Here is a 6973-nt window from a genome sequence, read left to right as displayed (position 1 = left end):
AAAAAGTTTGTTTCTTTTTCTAGTTTTTGTTTTCCTTCTCCTTTTCTTCTTCTTTCTCCTCCTCCTTCTCGTCTTCTTGTTCTCCTTATCCTGTTTTTTTCTTCTTTTTCTTCTTCTCCTCCTCACCCTCTTCCTCCTCCTCACCCTCTTCTTTCTATCCTCCCCCCTCCTCATTCTCCTTCTTTTCCTCCCCCTCTCCCCCATTCTCCCTCTTCTTCTTCTTCTTCTCCTCCTCTTCTGATGTACACGCTACTTCTTTTTTTTTCCTTTTTCTTACTTTATCGTCTTCTGCTTCTGCCTTCCTCCTCCCCTTCTTCGTCGTGTTGATCGAACGAATATGATGCAATGCCCATTGAAGAAGCATTTTCATTTAGCCGTGTGTTAAAACTTTTCCTTCTATACTTCTAATTTTAGATGGGGGAGGGGGGCTGGGGGGGGGGGGGGTTTCCCCGTCGGCAATGAAAAACAGAAAGATATCCAACATTTTTGTGCGGCGTGGTGCTGTTTCTATACTGGACTCTACCATGCAGCTATGTCTGTGGTTGCTACGCAGGACCATCAGTTCCAGCGAAATGCATTGTGCAATGAAGTGCTAAGTACCAGAATACTGATCTGAAATGCATTGTGCAATGAAGTGCTAAGAACCAGAATACTGATCTGAAATGCATTGTGCAATGAAGTGCTAAGTACCAGAATACTGATCTGAAATGCATTGTGCAATGAAGTGCTAAGAACCAGAATACTGATCTGAAATGCATTGTGCAATGAAGTTCTAAGTACCAGAATACTGATCTGAAATGCATTGTGCAATGAAGTGCTAAGAACCAGAATACTGATCTGAAATGCATTGTGCAATGAAGTGCTAAGAACCAGAATACTGATCTGAAATGCATTGTGCAATGAAGTGCTAAGTACCAGAATACTGATCTGAAATGCATTGTGCAATGAAGTGCTAAGTACCAGAATACTGATCTGAAATGCATTGTGCAATGAAGTGCTAAGTACCAGAATACTGATCTGAAATGCATTCAATAAAGTGCTAAGAACCAGAATACTGATCTGAAATGCATTGTGCAATGAAGTGCTAAGAACCAGAATACTGATCTGAAATGCATTGTGCAATGAAGTGCTAAGTACCAGAATACTGGTCTGAAATGCATTGTGCAATGAAGTGCTAAGTACCAGAATACTGATCTGAAATGCATTGTGCAATGAAGTGCTAAGTACCAGAATACTGGTCTGAAATGCATTGTGCAATGAAGTGCTAAGTACCAGAATACTGGTCTGAAATGCATTGTGCAATGAAGTGCTAAGTACCAGAATACTGATCTGAAATGCATTGTGCAATAAAGTGCTAAGTACCAGAATACTGGTCTGAAATGCATTGTGCAATAAAGTGCTAAGAAACAGAATACTGATCTGAAATGCATTGTGCAATGAAGTGCTACGTACCAGAATACTGATCTGAAATGCATTGTGCAATGAAGTGCTAAGAACCAGAATACTGATCTGAAATGCATTGTGCAATGAAGTGCTAAGAACCAGAATACTGATCTGAAATGCATTGTGCAATGAAGTGCTAAGAACCAGAATACTGATCTGAAATGCATTGTGCAATGAAGTGCTAAGAACCAGAATACTGATCTGAAATGCATTGTGCAATGAAGTGCTAAGAACCAGAATACTGATCTGAAATGCATTGTGCAATGAAGTGCTAAGAACCAGAATACTGATCTGAAATGCATTGTGCAATGAAGTGCTAAGTACCAGAATACTGATCTGAAATGCATTGTGCAATGAAGTGCTAAGTTCCAGAATACTGATCTGAAATGCATTGTGCAATGAAGTGCTAAGTACCAGAACACTGATCTGAAATGCATTGTGCAATGAAGTGCTAAGAACCAGAATACTGATCTGAAATGCATTGTGCAATGAAGTGCTAAGTACCAGAACACTGATCTGAAATGCATTGTGCAATGAAGTGCTAAGTACCAGAACACTGATCTGAAATGCATTGTGCAATGAAGTGCTAAGGACCAGAATACTGATCTGAAATGCATTGTGCAATGAAGTGCTAAGTACCAGAACACTGATCTGAAATGCATTGTGCAATGAAGTGCTAAGTACCAGAACACTGATCTGAAATGCATTGTGCAATGAAGTGCTAAGTACCAGAACACTGATCTATCTCAAGACCTGATCAGCGCGTTTGGGTTGTGGGAAGGTCAGGCGTCTGGGGTTTTTTTGTGGGTTTTTTTTTTCAGCAAATGTGCTGGCATGTGTGAGTCTGTCCACATGCCCTGACACACCTGTACCTTTTATTTACCTCTGTGCTTGCTGAACTGGTAGCATTGGTAGCATTGACTTGAAGTTGTGTCCTTTGTACATGGAGAAACTACCACACTTTGTCTATTGACCTAATCGGTATTTGCTCTTTTACTTTGTTGTTGTTGTTTGTTTGTTTTGTTTTCTAATTCTAATAAATGCTTTTCAGAAGTATATTTTCTGTATTTATGGCCATGCATGATAAGTGGTCATTTCGGTTGCACTGCTTTTATGCCTTTTTTTCTACTTTGTAATCAGTTACAGTATGGAATATCCAACACGCTGTTGTATTCAGACAGCTTTATAATTATTGTTGATCAATTTCTGAACAAATTTATTTTTGTGATTTGACATGGCAAACTTTTAATTTTCTATTTGCAAAGTTAGTAGTGGTTGTGGTGGAAGTAGTGGTAGTATCATTATTATTATCAGCATCATTATTGACGTTGTTATCAGTGTTATTTTTGCTAGTATTGTTGTTGTGGTTGTCATAATGTACGATATATTCTCTTTTTTTTTCTTTTCTTTTTTTTTTGGTGCTTTTCCACTTATTGTTCAATGTATAGCTTTCCTGTAGCACGTGTCTGGGCGATTATGATACAGAAAATTCCGAAGATTTAATTTGCATTTTGCTCAAAGTCATGAAAATGATAATAACAAGAATGTAAGTATCATACGCATTGATATCACTAATACTAATGTCAGGGCGGAGAAATATCTTTCTTTTGATTATTTCATTCCAATTTGTTGCAACGTTACACACAACTTAATCACTCAGCTGCATTTGTTGCAACTGACCACAACATTCTATTGTTTTCCAGGCTTTGCTGTTTTAGACATAAAGCTTTTTTCTGTGAAATCCCTCCTTGGCAACAACTTCTAAACAGTATCTGTTAGTGCTGCTGATATAGGCTTTGCTGTTTTAGACATAAAGCTTTTTTCTGTGAAATCCCTCCTTGGCAACAATTTCTAAACAGTATCTGTTAGTGCCCCTCCTTGGCAACAATTTCTAAACAGTATCTGTTAGTGCTGCTGATTATACCCTCCAGCCCCCAGCCCCTCAAAGACTTTTTATTGTGGTGTTCCCCAAGGTTCTCGCACTACCCCATATCTTTTTCTTGTGATGACACACTCCCATTGGCTATAACTGGATGGTGCTGAGCATGGAACAAATAGGAATTGAAATATCGTTAAGTTGTTTGTTTTGGTAATGTCTTGAGACTGTTTATAGCTTTTAAAATTGTTTTGATTAAGAACTCAGGTGCCTAACTCTGAATTATCAGTCGGTAGGCATCCCACGTGTTGCTGGAAACTTGGTGGTGACCGTGGAGTGAACAACGTGAAGTGTAACCTTTACACAATGAATGTCTCTATATCCTCCTGTCACACCATCTCTCTCTCTCTCTCTCTCTCTCTCTCTCTCTATCCCTCTCTCAAACGAATATGGACATTGACTTGGACATGGAGAAAGAAAAACAACAATACAAAGAAACTGCAGTGTGCAGGCTTCAGGCTCAGCCAACTTTTGGTGGAAGAACACTGATCCAGAAAACAAAAACCGGTCTCTGCCCAGAGCTACTTCCCCATCGCAAAGATTCTTAGCACTTACTGTGGAATAGCTTTCTACACATTGCAAAATAAACTAGAAAAGAAAAGCAAAACGAAATATTTTTGCCTGTGGCGTGCAAACGCCCGTAGCATTTATATCTGCTGCTACATTCCATCGTTGTTGTTGTATGTTATGTCTTTGATTTTGTTTTGTTGTTTTAATGAACCCGCACATCAATGTCGAGGCACCGTGGCAGAATCCGTGGATCCACTGGTTGGAGTTCGATCCCCCGTTTGGCCTGATGTTGTGTCCTCGAGAAAGGCAGTTTACTTTGATTTTACTTACTCCAGGGTACCTGACTTTGTTCACGAAGGTTGAAACGGCTGGAGAAGAGACCACCCCCTCTTGTGCCAATTCCGAGACACAGTGGATGTGAACTCACTGCCCCCCCCCCACCCCCCACCTCCCCTGGCTGTAGAAAGGCAATGGGACCTTTGATCTGTTTAACATCAACAGCTGGACTCCAGAGAACTTTGATTCATTAAAATGGTTATGAATATGGAGAGTTATGACTCGTGGCGGAGCGGGAGATGAAAAGCCAACTGGCTTCACGGGGATTTCCTGATGTGGGTACAGCCACCATTCACAGCTACCTGCATCGTGTACCAGCTGACCTTCTCTTTCTGACATTTGGCACCATAGTTTTGCCATACACGATGGAGGAGATACTTGAACATACACATGTCTGCCTTCTTCCTTTAGTAGATACTTGAACAATCACATGTCTGCCTTCTTCCTTTAGTAGATACTTGAACAATCACATGTCTGCCTTCTTCCTTTAGTAGATACTTGAAAATACACATGTCTGCCTTCTTCCTTTAGTAGATACTTGAACATACTGCCTTCTTCCATTGGTAGATAATTGAACAATCACATGTCTACCTTCTTCCATTAGTAGATACTTGAAGATACGCATGTCTGCCTTCTTCCTTTAGTAGATACTTGAACAATGGAGGAGATACTTGAAGATACACATGTCTGCCTTCTTCCTTTAGTAGATACTTGAACAATCACATGTCTGCCTTCTTCCTTTAGTAGATACTTGAACAATCACATGTCTGCCTTCTTCCGTTACTTCCGTGGCGTTTCAATCCAGAAGTTGTGCCACATCAGGCTTCTCCCACTGTGGAGGACACCAAGCCATGCTGCTCATTGCCCAGTCAGACCGCAAGGACTCCTTTCAGGCTGAGACTGTGGAGGCAGCCACACACTGTCATAAAGGATTGCCCCTTAAAAAGAAAGATTTTCAATGGGTGAAAATGAAGAGGGAGAAAAAACAATGTTTAAACACTGTTGTATTATCAGCGAGTCCGTCCACTGGGGGTTCGGGGGGGGGGGGGGGGGGGGGTCCTCTCCAATAGAAAGCCTCAAAATCCCAGCAGAGAGAGTTTCTTGTTTGTTTGTCTTTTCAATAATGAATCCCTGAACAGAGGAACATAGAAAATACAATAGTGAAAAAAGGGTTGGCGTTGTGAAATCCACCATTGTCAAATCTCTGGTTGGAAACAAGTGATAAAGGAAGTCTTTTCCAGCTGGTGTCCCTGAGTTGTGGTTCTTTGAAGCTGACAGTCTCTGGGCCCTCCAGCTGTCTTGGGCCAATGAAGGCAGACCAATCATTTCCTTTAACAGATGATCAACAAAAAGTGGGAAAGAAGCAGATTGTCAGTACAGTCGCCAGTTATTGTCAGACTAACTCCTGTTCCCCCTGTGTAAAAATATTGGAGCAGATTGTCAGTACAGTCCCAGTTATTGTCAGACTAACTCCTGTCCACCCTGTGTAAAAATATTGGAGCAGATTGTCAGTACAGTCCCAGTAATTGTCAGACTAACTCCTGTCCCCCCTGTGTAAAAGTATTGGAGCAGATTGTCAGTACAGTCCCAGTTATTGTCAGACTAACTCCTGTTCCCCCTGTGTAAAAATATTGCAACAGATTGTCAGTACAGTCCCAGTTATTGTCAGACTAACTCCTGTTCCCCCTGTGTAAAATATTGGAACAGATTGTCAGTACAGTCCCAGTTATTGTCAGACTAACTCCTGTTCCCCCTGTGTAAAAATATTGCAACACCAAAGGTCCTGGTCTCACACAAGGAGATTCAAAATCATCTGCTAGTATGTTAGTATTTTACATCTACAGTAACAGCTCTTTGGGGGGGGAATGTAAAAAGATGGGTACCCGTTCTCTCTTTGGACATCTGTAACGAACTCCAGAGGCCGACGAGTAAAAAACAGACGGAACATCTTACTCCTTAACATGCCTCTTTTTTTTTCCTTTGGTTCAGCCCCGTCATGTTAGTATGTTGTTATAAACAACTGTCACCACAATAGTCTTTCACATAGCAATAACTATTCACAGTATCTATGTTCACATACCAGAACAATAACTACATATGTTGTCTATGTTAATGTGCCACAATAACATGAAACAGAACAATAAATATCTGCAACATCTATGTCACTATGCCAGAAAAAAAAACAACTAAACCAAACCGCTCTACACACTATTCATATTCATAAGCTAGAATAGCCTTAACTAAAACAATAACTATCTGCAGTATCTATGAACATCTGTCGTGTCAGTCAATAACTGTTTGGCCATTTCAGTGACCCACTTTTATTTCTTTCCAGCGTTGTTTTGTGTGTGTGTGTGTGTGTGTGTGTGTGTGTGTGTGTGTGTGTGTGTGTGTGTGTGTGTGTGTGTGTGTGTGTGTGTGTGTGGTGGGGGAGGGGGTGTAACATAGATTTTCCACCTTGTGACAGTTTTCATTTTGCGGTTGGGGGTTCTATTCCAGAAGATGTATGGCCGTTGTCGGCTTTTGCTTCATGAACCCCCCTCCCTTCTCTTCTCCTCCCTCCCCCCCCTCCCCCCTCCCGGCCCCTTACACACACACACCCTGCCCCCCCCCTCCCCCCGCTTCATTTTTCATCTCATCCATTTTGTGCTTGGATTTGGATCTATCAGTGTGCTATCCTTTATTAGCCTGACTGAGCGGAGAGTTCCCAGTGCTCTGCATGAATACACCGCTTTCCTAGCCTGGCAC

This window comes from Babylonia areolata, chromosome 20, assembly GCF_041734735.1.
Source record: "Babylonia areolata isolate BAREFJ2019XMU chromosome 20, ASM4173473v1, whole genome shotgun sequence".
Taxonomy (NCBI): Eukaryota; Metazoa; Mollusca; class Gastropoda; order Neogastropoda; family Buccinidae; genus Babylonia; species Babylonia areolata.
Note: the sequence above shows the minus strand (reverse complement) of the source record.